This window comes from Podarcis bocagei, assembly GCF_964188305.1.
Source record: "Podarcis bocagei genome assembly, chromosome: 8".
NCBI lineage: Eukaryota > Metazoa > Chordata > Lepidosauria > Squamata > Lacertidae > Podarcis > Podarcis bocagei.
In genome coordinates, this window is record NC_138133.1 from 87,759,820 (window position 1) to 87,772,175 (window position 12,356).

The 12,356-nt window shown below is 45.7% G+C and overlaps 1 long non-coding RNA gene across 1 annotated transcript; it reads right to left on the reverse strand.

Annotated features, from left to right (window-relative positions):
* Positions 1 to 249: 249 nt before the first annotated feature.
* LOC308593193 lies at positions 250 to 11,339 on the reverse strand. Its single transcript, XR_014010834.1, has 3 exons — positions 11,243 to 11,339; positions 7,998 to 8,131; positions 250 to 579 (listed from the first exon to the last, which is right to left on the reverse strand). It is a non-coding gene; the product is annotated as an uncharacterized lncRNA (long non-coding RNA).
* Positions 11,340 to 12,356: the final 1,017 nt, after the last annotated feature.

Below are 12,356 nucleotides of genomic sequence, written 5' to 3' on the forward strand. Positions count from 1 at the left end.
TACAGGTGGTTCATGCATTCATGGATTAGAACCTGGCCTAGACAACCTCACTCATCTGCTTGGGGTCTGGGTGAGGGGTCAAAGCAGGAGATAATGAGGCACAATGGTGGTAACAGGTCTTCAAACCTTTTTGCTTTTAAAAAAGACATCAATTCCCCATCCCAAATTTTAACCTCTCCAGGTAGCGACGGTGGAGATACAATCACAATTTTTTTTCTAAAGAAACAAATATCTTTTAACACCCACAACAACAAATATGACCTCTTATTATCAAAGGCAGCTTGCCTGAGAGAGAAAGAAAGAAAGAAAAAGTTTCCCCTTTGGGGGCTGGCCATTTTGAAGATCAAAGGACAACATGTGTTAGACTGTTTCCTCTGTTCAAAAGCCACCGAAATAGCAGCAAAAAGGGAGCCTTCAAATCAAACGGCTCTGGCGCCTGACTGGGAAGAGGCGATGCGCTTTTTCTTCCGTTGATTCCTCCACTTTTCAGCCATTAGGTTAACGTTCTCAGCCTTCAAAGTAGAAGCTTCAATGAAGCAAGCGGAGGCACCTTTTTCACACAGCTGGGAGGCAGGACTCCTGGAGAAACAAACAAAAGAGATGAAGAAGAACGATAAAGCCAAACAAGAATATGGAACAGCTTCAGTACGAAAAGGTTCTTCCCTCCGCCAGAAAAACCCACCCAACTCAAGGCAACAAGACATTCAGAAGCTTGTTCTGGTATTTGGTACCATGCTCTGGTGCAGTGAAGACTTGCCTATTAGGGCAAATCGGGCCCTGCCCCACTCATCTAGCCAGCCCCCACTGGCCTGCCTTCTTACTTGCAACCAACCTACAGGGTAGCCTTGACTTTGAGCTTCCTCTTCCTTAGTTTCAGTGTTTGCTGTTGTAGAATTCAATCTTCTTCTTCTTTCTTTGGCAATCACTCATAACCGAGTAAGTTTGTCTTCCATAAACATGGTTTTAACAATTAGTCCGTAAGTGACTGTGGATTTTGACTGGGAAGGACGGGGAAGGAAACACACCTGCCCTTAGCAAAGCTGTTACGTACAGATTCGTAGCCTCTTATGGATTTGTTTTAGATATAGATATAGATATAGATATAGATATAGATATAGATATAGATATAGATATAGATATAGATATAGATATAGATATAGATATAGATATAGATATAGATATAGATATAGATATAGATATAGATATAGATATAGATATAGATGATATAGATATAGATATAGATATAGATATAGATATAGATATAGATGATATAGATATAGATGATATAGATATAGATGAGATGTATAGATGTACAGATGTACAGATGTATAGATGTATAGATGTATAGATATATACACAGTGGTACCTCGGGTTACATACGCTTCAGATTACATATGCTTCAGGTTACAGACTCTGCTAACCCAGAAATAGTGCTTCAGGTTAAGAACTTCGCTTCAGGATGAGAACAGAAATTGTGGTCCGGCGGCGCGGCGGCAGCGGGAGGCCCCATTACCTAAAGTGGTGCTTCAGATTAAGAACAGTTTCAGGTTAAGAATGGACCTCTGGAACGAATTAAGTACTTAACCCAAGGTACCACTGTGTGTGTGTGTGTGTGTGTGTGTGTGTGTGTGTGTGTGTAGCATTAATCACATGTAACAGATATATTATTGGGCCTTTACACAATTTGAACATAATCCTTTTTGGATGGAAGACTGAAGTGTGCTCCGAATTTTGATTCACAAAGCACCTTCCCTTAGGTATCAGAAGTTTGTCCAACACCATCCTAATGCTTTGGTAGCCAAACTCTCTTGAGGCTAAACCCCCTTCTGGCAAGATAACAGACCTGCCAAATCTGACAGGTAGGATACAAGGCTGCATATAAATTGTGCGTTGCTGAGAACCTCGGAATATCCTCATGTTAATGTTATCACTTTCCTTCAGACTTCCTTTTCTGGAATGAGCCAAACAAGACCAGATCCCCTGAAAGCTTGGCTCCCTGCCTGATCTGAACATTTATCCCTGACAGCCAACTTTTCAAACTCCATCAGCTCCCTGGGAGATGTTCCTGCCTCTCCACAGGCGCCTCTTCACCTAATTGTCTCCAAGTGACTTCTGGGTCTCTTGTCGCTTCTCCAAAACATGATGAGCCTGCTCAATTACAGGATATTAAGGAACTCCACTCAAGAGCTTGCAATGCATATTTGGGCCCCTGAAAGGATTAATGCAGGAACTAAAAATAAGCAAAGCTCAAAGCTCCTTTTCCATCTTGCAAGGATCATTTCAATGACCAGCTTAAAAGCAGTGCTCGTGTGATTAATCTTATGGCATGAACATGCTTCACTCCTCACTTTTAAGAGCTGATAGCTTCACAAATTCCTTGCATCATGTGTGAGCCAAAAGCACTTTCATGCATGTGCAATGGCAGGAATTCCATTTTGCTTCCATGGCTGCCATGACTCAGGCCCTACTTTTGGGGATAAAGTTGGGAATTCAGAAATGGAGAAGGTATTGCCCTCAGGATGAGCCCCAGAAACACCAACTAGAAGCATTTTTGCAAGAAGATCCCATGACGCACCGCTCCAGCTTGAGAATACCATTTTCCACTTCTCTAACACAAAATGACTCCATCTCAGAAGCTTCAGAGCAATTGCTATTTCCTCTGCTCTCTTCCAACTCGAAGATTTTATAATTCTATCTTCTGGACCATTCTGGCTGGCTGGTTGAATGGCACTTCTCAGTGAAGGCAGAACTAGCTAGAAGTCATCTGCTATCTATGGCTCTGTATGAGAGTCAACTGGTGCTGAAGCAATATCTGAGCCCTTCTCTTATGCAGCGTTCAACCTGAGCTCTGCACAGAGCTATCCATGGTTGCTTTGCCTTGCCTTTGCCCATGGCATTCAAAGAATAATAGAATTGCAAGGTTCAAGGGACCCCCAAAGGCCACCTAGTCCAACTCCTTGCAATGCAGACCTTCTGCTCTGAAAGGTGCTCTAACCTTAGGCATTGGGTGGTCTCAACATCAGTCATCTGGCAAATGCACACCTAGGTTATAGTGAATGTCCCAAATGTGGCGACTGTTATGCTTGTATATACACCAGTGCACCTGACTTTTTGGATTTTCACACAATTGTATTTCTGTGGGTATGTAGGAGTATTTCTGTGATGGTCTGGGATTCGGACTCGGATGCTGAACCTGAGGGATCCCAGCCTGCACAGGATTCCCCACCCCCAGCACCAGCTGAGCCGGGGCTGGGGCATGAGCCTGAAGGGTCCTCACCTGTGCTGGATCCTCAGGGGCAGGCACCAGCTGAGTCTGCTCTGGCTCCTGAGGTGATGGAGGACCCATTGCCTGCCGGTGGTCCACTCTCAGCCCCGTCAGAGGAAGCTGAGGTTGCCTCTGTGTCCGGTAACCCTCCAACCTCTCCTGAGCTGCAGAGGGTCAGGGCAGAGAGGCGGAGGGAACTAAGTTCCCACAGGATGAGTGCTCGCCTCCAGGCCAGGAGAGGCGAGTCACCAGAGGATCGGGGCCGCCCCATGCCTCGGGGCAGATAAAAGCTGGCCAGCCCCAGTCCCAAGTTGCGGGAGCAACATTGTTGGTTGCTAGTTCCTGCCTGAACTCTGTCCTGCTTTTCTGCCAGAGCTCCTGACCCGCCCTGGCTCCCCACTTGCAAGCCTGTTCCTGACTTCACCCGACTCCCTGTCCAGCACCCAGCTTCAGTTTCTATGGACTGCCTCCACGCTGCACCTTTGACCACGGAGTGGACTTGGACCTTACCTCTAGGGTAACCCACGGGACCAGCACAATTTCACATATTGAAGCTACAAAATCTCCAGCTGCATTGATCTCCATCTAATTTGTTGAGTTGAACTTTGGCTGGGAGGTGGGCAAATAGCAAAACAAACAAAACAATTGACTTGATGCAGACTGTGAAGGGGGCAGTAGGAACCTGGTCTCAAATCTACCTTTAGTTATAGGGCCACAGGTCAAGCGGGGTAGGATGGGGGATGAAATCACTGCCATCTGCAGGGGGGTTGGACTAGATGACCCTCAGGATCTCTTCTAACTCTACAATTCTTTGATTCCATGATCCCTTGGTCTGGTTTCTCAACTGCAGAAAGGTCTAATTGGTAGAGAGGCTGTAAAATACCAACTTTCGGTTCCATGACTGAAGAAGGGACTAGAGATAAATTTAAAATAATAATGAAGTGGGATCATACACACAGTAAAAATGGCATGAAATGATTCATCAGATGTGGTCCAGGGCTGCCACTTGGATTGTGGCTTAGCTAGAAAGGCAAGAATCTGTCAGTTTTGGATTCTCACTTTCCCAAACAGTTTGCCACATTTCCACATCGGTTTGCATTTTTCTTTAAGTCCTCATAAAAATCTACCAGCATATTAGTGCTCATTTTCCCCAATGTACGCATTTTGCAAGCAAGTTTCCCCAATATAAATTGCATTATGGTTTCTTATTTTCACTTTTCCACAATAGATGCTTATTTTCTACACATTTTTTGTTGGAGTACAAAATTTGGAGAAAAGCGAATTTAAGGGACGCCCAAGTTTCAGTTCAAGTATTGTTTTGAGAGGCGCAAATTACAGGTTGGCTTGTATTTAAACCTGGACTGACCCATATTTCTCTCCCCATCACTCCTAGTTTGAACAAGTTGATTTTGGACTTTCATATCAATGGTTCAAGTTCATGGGAACATTCTTAAGGTGTTTAATCAAGGACAGAGATGAAAGATTGGATTCGAGCCAGGAATCGCATAGATGGTACCCATTTCAACCTCCATGAATATGCATGACACTCAGGCAGTGGATTGTATTGACATTCTGCTTCTGTTGCAGTTTAGGGATCATTTAGATTGGATTAATTGGATAATTGTGGAAGGGTGACAGAAAGAAAGATAACAATGTACTTTAAAAATGAATATATATGGCACTTCGGACAGCAGAGCTGTCTTGTCAGTGCTGAACAACCAACCGTGTTGTCTTGAAGATGATGGTTTGTGTGTGTGTGTGTGTGTGTCAAACTGCAATCTGCATGTAGGTAATGAGCAATTATGCTCATTTCTAGGCTAAGGATGCGTTAAGCATCCCAACCAATGAGTGAGAGTCCAAGGCTGGCTCAAGACATTTTGCTGCTTGAGGCAAAGGAGAAAATGCCACACACAAAATGACACTGCCCTGTCCCTGAGGGAGATCAGCAGGGTAGTTATGAAGGCAGAGGGCAGACACACAGCTCTCTTATCCAACAGAAGGGATAAGTCAGGCAGTTCAGGAACAGGAGCTGAAGGGCACCACTGCCTCTCAGAATATGCTGCCTGAGGCAGCTGCTTCATTCTGCCTGTTGGTTGGAGTGGCCCTGTGACAGACATGCCCCTAAACAATGTTCTTGTACTACTGTTTATTAGCGGCTGTATCCATTGCTACAGTTTCTCTCTCACAATTTTATGAGTGCATGATAAGACTGCCTTAAAATCATAGAATCATAGAATCATAGAGTTAGAAGAGACCACAAGGGCCATCGAGTCCAACCCCCTGCCAAGCAGGAAACACCATCAGAGCACTCCTGACATATGGTTGTCAAGCCTCTGCTTAAAGACCTCCAAAGAAGGAGACTCCACCACACTCCTTGGCAGCAAATTCCACTGTTGAACAGCTCTTACTGTCAAGAAGTTCTTCCTAATGTTTAGGTGGAATCTTCTTTCTTGTAGTTTGGCTCCATTGCTCCGTGTCCGCTTCTCTGGAGCAGCAGAAAACAACCTTTCTCCCTCCTCTATGTGACATCCTTTTATATATTTGAACATGGCTATCATATCACCCCTTAACCTCCTCTTCTCCAGGCTAAACATGCCCAGCTCCCTTAGCCGTTCCTCATAAGGCATCGTTTCCAAGCCTTTGACCATTTGCCTTCTTGTTGTCTCCTCTCCAGCCCGACCCTTCACCATGAGGTCCCAGGGCAAGTTACAACCATGAACCTGGGTAAGTTGGATGTGGTCAAAAATGAGATGGCAAGAATAAATATTGACATCCTGGGCATCAGTGAACTAAAATGGACGGGAATGGGCAAATTCACTTCAGATGACCATCACATCTACTACTGTGGGCAAGAATCCCATAAAAGAAATGGAGTGGCCCTCATAGTCAACAAAAGAGTGGCGAAAGCTGTACTGGGATGCAATCTCAAAGATGATAGAATGATCTTGATACGAATCCAAGGCAGACCGTTTAACATAACAGTAATCCAAGTTTATGCACCAACTACTGGTGCAGAAGAAGACCCTGATGTTGGGAAAGATGGAGGGCACAAGGAGAAGGGGACGACAGAGGACGAGATGGTTGGATAGTGTTCTTGAAGCTACCAGCATGAGTTTGACCAAACTGCAGGAGGCAGTGGAGGACAGGAGTGCCTGGCATGCTCTGGTCCATGGGGTCACGAAGAATTGGACACGACTAAACGACTAAACAACAACAACACAATGAAGAGAATAGCCTGGGTCCTGAAAGATATCAGGCGGGCCAGGGTGAAAAGCTGTTTCCTGGTCCTGCTGGATCTCTCAGAAGTCTTTGACACCATTGATCATGACACCCTTCTGGACCATATAGAGGAGTTGGGAGGTGAGGGCACCTATACAGTGGTTCTGCTCCTTCCTCCTGGGCCGTGTTCAGAAACTGGTGTTGGGGGATGAGTGTTCAGACCCCTGGGCTCTCACTTGTGGGGTGCCTCAGGGTTCTGTCCTCTCCCCCATGCTTTTTAAACATCTATATGAAGCCACTGGAAGAGAGCATCAGGGGGTTTGGACTGGGTGTTCAACTCTCCTTCAAATCTGAACAAGTGAAGGCAGTGAAGGTCCTGTGTGAGTGTCTGGAAGTGGTTGGAGGATAGATGGCAGCTAACAGAAGTACTGTTTTGGGGTGACAGGGGGCGGGCAGGTGTGGAGGATTCCCTGGTCCTGAATGGGGTAACTGTGCCCCTGAAGGACCAGGTGCGCAGCCTGGGAGTCATTTTGGACTCACAGCTGTCCATGGAGGCACAGGTCAAATCTGTGTCCAGGGCAGCTGTTTACTAGCTCCATCTGGTATGCAGGCTAAGACCCTACCTGCCCGCATACTGTATTGCCAGAGTGGTGCATGCTCTGGTTATCTTCCGCTTGGACTACTGCAATGCACTCTATTTGGGGATACCTTTGAAGATGACCCGGAAGCTACAAGTAATCCAGAATGCGGCAGCTAGACTGGTGACTGGAAGTGGCTACCGGTACCATATAACACCGGTCTTGAAAGACCTACATTGGCTCCCAGTACGTTTCCGAGCACAATTCAAAGTGTTGGTGCTGACCTTTAAAGCCCTAAATGGCCTCGGTCCTGTATACCTGAAGGGGCATCTCCACCCCCATCGTTCAGCCCAGACACTGAGGTTGAGTTCTGAGGGCCTTCTGGTGGTTCCCTCACTGTGAGAAGTGAGGTTAGAGGGAACCAGGCAGAGGGCCTTCTCAGTAGTGGCACCTGCCCTGAGGAATGCCGTCTCACAAGATATCAAGGAAATAAACAACTATCTGACTTTTAGAAGACATCTGAAGACAGACCTGTTTAGGGAAGTTTTTAATTTTTGATGTCTTAATATGTTCTGATATATGTTGTGAGCCTCCCAGAGTGGCTGGGTAAACCTAGCCAGATAGGTGGGGTATAAATAATAAAATTATTATTATTATTAGGTTGGAGAAATGAGATGCACTCCCCCAATGCATGATTCCCAGCAACTGGAATTCAGAGTCATGCTCAGTGGGTGAGACACATAGTCACCACGGCTGGTTTCAGTTCATGTGAGCCTGGCCAACACTGTATTACGACAATCCCACGATAAACCTGCTGAAGCAGAACTTCCATCAGTGAAGATATTCATAATTTACCAACTCCCTTCTTCCCCAGCGAACATTAAAATGATGTGCCAATTGATCTTGTGGTGCTCTTTAGTGCCCTTCAGACTAACCTGATTAGCTGTTCATCTTGTTCCTGACTGAGGTTCACATTTTAGAGAGCCTCTTCGTACTTGTCTGGTAACTCATATTTCTTCTTGCTGGCTGTAAGAGAAGACATCTATGGACTTCATTACGGGTGTATGTTCTGCAAAGAGAACCCAAGATATACTCACAATATGTTATGATACCCAACTCTCATGGCCAAAGCTTCCAACTTGTTCTTTTAAACAATTGCTGCTTGGTTCAGTAGCTGGAGACGGAGACAGCTTTTGACAGATTAGGAGTGAAAGATTGGTGTGCAGTCCAGTGAATTTTAGGAAGGGAAGGGCAACCTGGTGATTTTGCTACATTAAGGATGGGAAGCCTATTTGAGAAGCTTGAAGATTAAGGACAGATAAAAAAAAATTCACACAGTGCATAAACTATGGAGCTTATACCCACAGGATGAAGTGATGGCTACCAACTTAGCTGACTTTAAAAAAGGATGGGACAGATTGATGGGGGAGACTTAGAGGAGGTAAGATAGCCATATCATGGTATCATTGTTAGAATTCCTGGCTCCATGATTACAGTCATAGGATTGTTGTCTTTCACATGATGGTATTTGTTTTGACTCCACAGAGTGGGAAGTGATGAAGACAGGATGTTTGTGTTACTGTGTGGGACTATTGTCCTTTGTTCTTTTCCTCTTTGCTGTCTGATGCTAGAGAGAGAGGGAGCCATGTTGCAGTGCTCCGTGTGTGTTTATATGTAAATAAAGTAGATTAGCCAAAATACTGGGTTGCTGTGGTCTGTTACACACAAGTTGTGCAAACTCTGCAGATCCCTAAGTGTGCCTGTGTCGGGTTGGCATCTGTCGCTGTGATTTTCGGGCTGAAGAAAGCTTTTGAAGCTCCTGAACGATTGATCAGGAGGGAGGGAACATGCCAGTCGGGCATGTGTCTCTACCAGAGTCCTACTCAAGTGTAGGCTGAACTCAAAACAACCATATTATAGCCATCTTCAAATATCTCAAGGGCTGTCACATGGAAGAGGGAGCAAGCTTGCTTTCTCATGCTCTGGATTCTATTCTAAGTTACAAGAAAAGAGATTGCGACTAAACATCAGGAAGAACTTTCTGACAGTAAGAGCTGGTTGACAGTACAATAGTCTGCCTTGGGGTGTTGTGGACTCTCCTTCATTGGAGGTTATAAGCAGAGTTTGGATGGCCATCAATCATGGATGCTTCAGCTGAGATTCCTACATTGCAGGGGGTTGGACGAGATGACTCTTCAAGTCCTTCCAACTCTATAATTCTATGATGGGTGGCTATCAATGGCTACTATCTGTGTAGGCTTGGCTCTGCCTCCATAGCTGGAGGCAGTAACGCTTCTGAATACTAGTTGCTACAAACCACAGGGCAGGAAAGTGCTCCTGCACTAGTGTCCTGCTCCTTGGTTTACTACAAGCATCTGGTTGGCTGCTGTGAAAACAGGATGCTGAACTAGATGGACCATTGGCCTGATCCAACAGGACTCTTCCTATCTTCTTATGACTGTCGGGCTCGAGGGATTCTCTCCTCCCTGTCACAGTCCGGTCTACAGGTGATCAAATTCCCGGCTGAGGACGTCAGGACCAGGGGCGGGGTGGGAGCAGGAACGAGAGTCCAGAAGCCAGAAGTCAGGAGGTCAAGAGTCCAAGGGTCAGAGAGCTGGGAGTCAAGAAGCCACGGGTCCGAGGGTCAGGAAGCAAGGAGTCACAAAGTCAAGGGTCTGAGGATCAGGAAACAGGGAGTTAAGAAGCTGAGGTTCAAGGATCAGGAAACAAGAAGCCAAACGCAGCAAGGCAGGAAATGTGTTGCTGTGGCAAAGAGCTGAAGGGAAATGCTGACCTTATATCCCTTCCTGGCTCTTGCCACCAGGTGCATTGAGTTACCAAGCGGCCTCACCTGTGCGGCCGCGCCTTGCCTCTTCAGAACAAACTGAGGAAGTCCCCAGTCCTGCAAAGCCCTACTGGTCACAGGGGCTCCTGCACGCACTCCTGACACTCCCCTGGTAGCATCAAGGATCAAAGAAGAAACAAGAAAGTTTGCATTTGTGGTTTTATTCAGTAATTGTGGAGCAAGGCAAACAATCCAGTCCTTAACTCTATGGTGAAGTAGCTCACTCTGAGCCCCTCTCCTTCCTTCCCCAGCAACAGGCCGTGGCTCTGCGAGGGGCCTCAGATGTCAAATGCCATTGAGCTCTTTGCTCTTGAATTCTAAGTGAGCGGCCAGTACCTGGCCATGGTGGAGCCTCTATGCTCTCCAAGGAAGTCTCTGCTGGAAGTTCTCCAACTCCCCCACCTTCTCCTAACATAACTTGGCAGCTCTGCGTTCTGCTGTAATATAATCCTGTCTCCCTCTTCTCTTGAAACTACTGGAGAAGAGTCCAGTCCCTGACAAGGACCTTTTGCTCTGGAGGGCAGAGGACTCTCGTCCCTTGAAAGATCAGCATGGAAAAATCTTTCGCAATGCAGAATTAAGGAAGTTTGAAACATCCTCCGCCAATGGACCACTCTGTACCATTGGCCATTGACCTTATTTGCATGTGAGTACAGTTGTGACAGCAGCAGCCTGCAAACCAGGAATAGGGTGTGTGTGGCCCTCCAAGTGTTGCTGAACTGCAATTCCCATCATCCCTAACTATTGGCCATGCTGGCCAGAGTGATGGGAGCTGGAGTCCAAGAATGTCCAGAGGGCTGCAAATTCCCTATCCCTGATGTAGACTAAGCCGGTCCCTCTGACATCTCCAAAACACATACCAGATAGTTCTGATTTTCCAGTGTCCAGGTATGGCTTTGCTGCAGAATCCAAGCATTGCCATAATTTGGTAGGCAGCACGCCAGTTGCTAAATTCCCCAAAGGGCAGAAAAGCTGCTGGAACCAGGCCTTTCGAGTGTAAGGCTGCAGTCCTAAGCATTCTTTCTTGGGCACAAGTCCCACTGAAATCAGTAGGGACTTCCTTGTGATTAAAAATGGGTAGAATCAAGTTGTAAATGGAATGGCTCCCTGAGGGCTCCCAGAGCCATTGAATTAGCCCCCTGTTTTCAAGCAGATGCAAATGGGGCAATTTAATACCAGTCGTGTTCCCCAAATCAAATTATGCTGCTTGTGTTTTGGGGGTTTGTTTATTCATTTGGAAGAAAAGCTTCTGGGCTCCGTTTTGATCAATAATAATAAAAAACAAGAATACAAACATTTATCTGCATTTGCTCAATAGTAAATGAAATCCAGTACCTTAGAGCAAAGAAAAACTCTCCCAATGCAGAATTATTGCCTTGGTGATATCAGTAGCCAATAGACCAATAGTTGCTTTCTGCCAACTGTCCTAATTCTATGTTTGGACCATCGCAGCAGCAGAGGTGAGGGAAACAAAAAAGATGTTTCTTTCATAATATGGAAATGTCCTTGCCTATCTCAGCCCAATTAGCTCATTATGAAGTGGAAGCTTCCATGTGTCAGCCAGAAGAATGACATTTTTGTATAATAATAATAATAATAATAATAATAATAATAATAATAATAATAATTAATAATAATAATAATGATGATGATGATGATGATGATGATAAAAAAATTCCTTCCAGTAGCACCTTAAAGACCAACTAAGTTAGTTCTTGGTATGAGCTTTCGTGTGCATGCACACTTCTTCAGATACACAGTGTGCATGCACACGAAAGCTCATACCAAGAACTAACTTAGTTGGTCTTTAAGGTGCTACTGGAAGGAATTTTTTTATTTTGACTATGGCAGACCAACACGGCTACCTATCTACTACTGGGATGATGATGATGATGATGATGATGTTGTATTATTTATACCCCGCCCATCTGGCTGGGTTTCCCCAGCCACTCTGGGTGGCTTCCAACAAAACACTAAAATACAATAAGCTATTAAACATTAAAAGCTGTCCTAAACAGGGCTGCCTTCAGATGTCTTCTAAAAGTTTGGTAGTTATTTTTCTCTTTGACATCTGGTGGGAGGGCATTCTACAAGGCGGGTGCCACTACCAAGAAGGCCCTCTGCCTGGTTCCCTATAACTTAGCTTCTCGCAGTGAGGGAACCGCCAGAAGGCCCTCAGCGCTGGACCTCAGTGTCCGGGCAGAGCGATGGAGGTGGAGACGCTCCTTCAGGTATACTGGACCGAGGCCATTGAGGGCTTTAAAGGTCAGCACCAACACTTTGACTTGTGCTCAGAAATGTACTGGGAGCCAGTGTAGGTCTCGTGTTATATGGTCTCGGCGGCCGCTCCCAGTCACCAGTCTAGCTGCCACATTCTGGATTAGTTGTAGTTTCCGGGTCACCTTCAAAGTAGCCCCACATAGAGCGCATTGCAGTAGTCCAAGCAAGA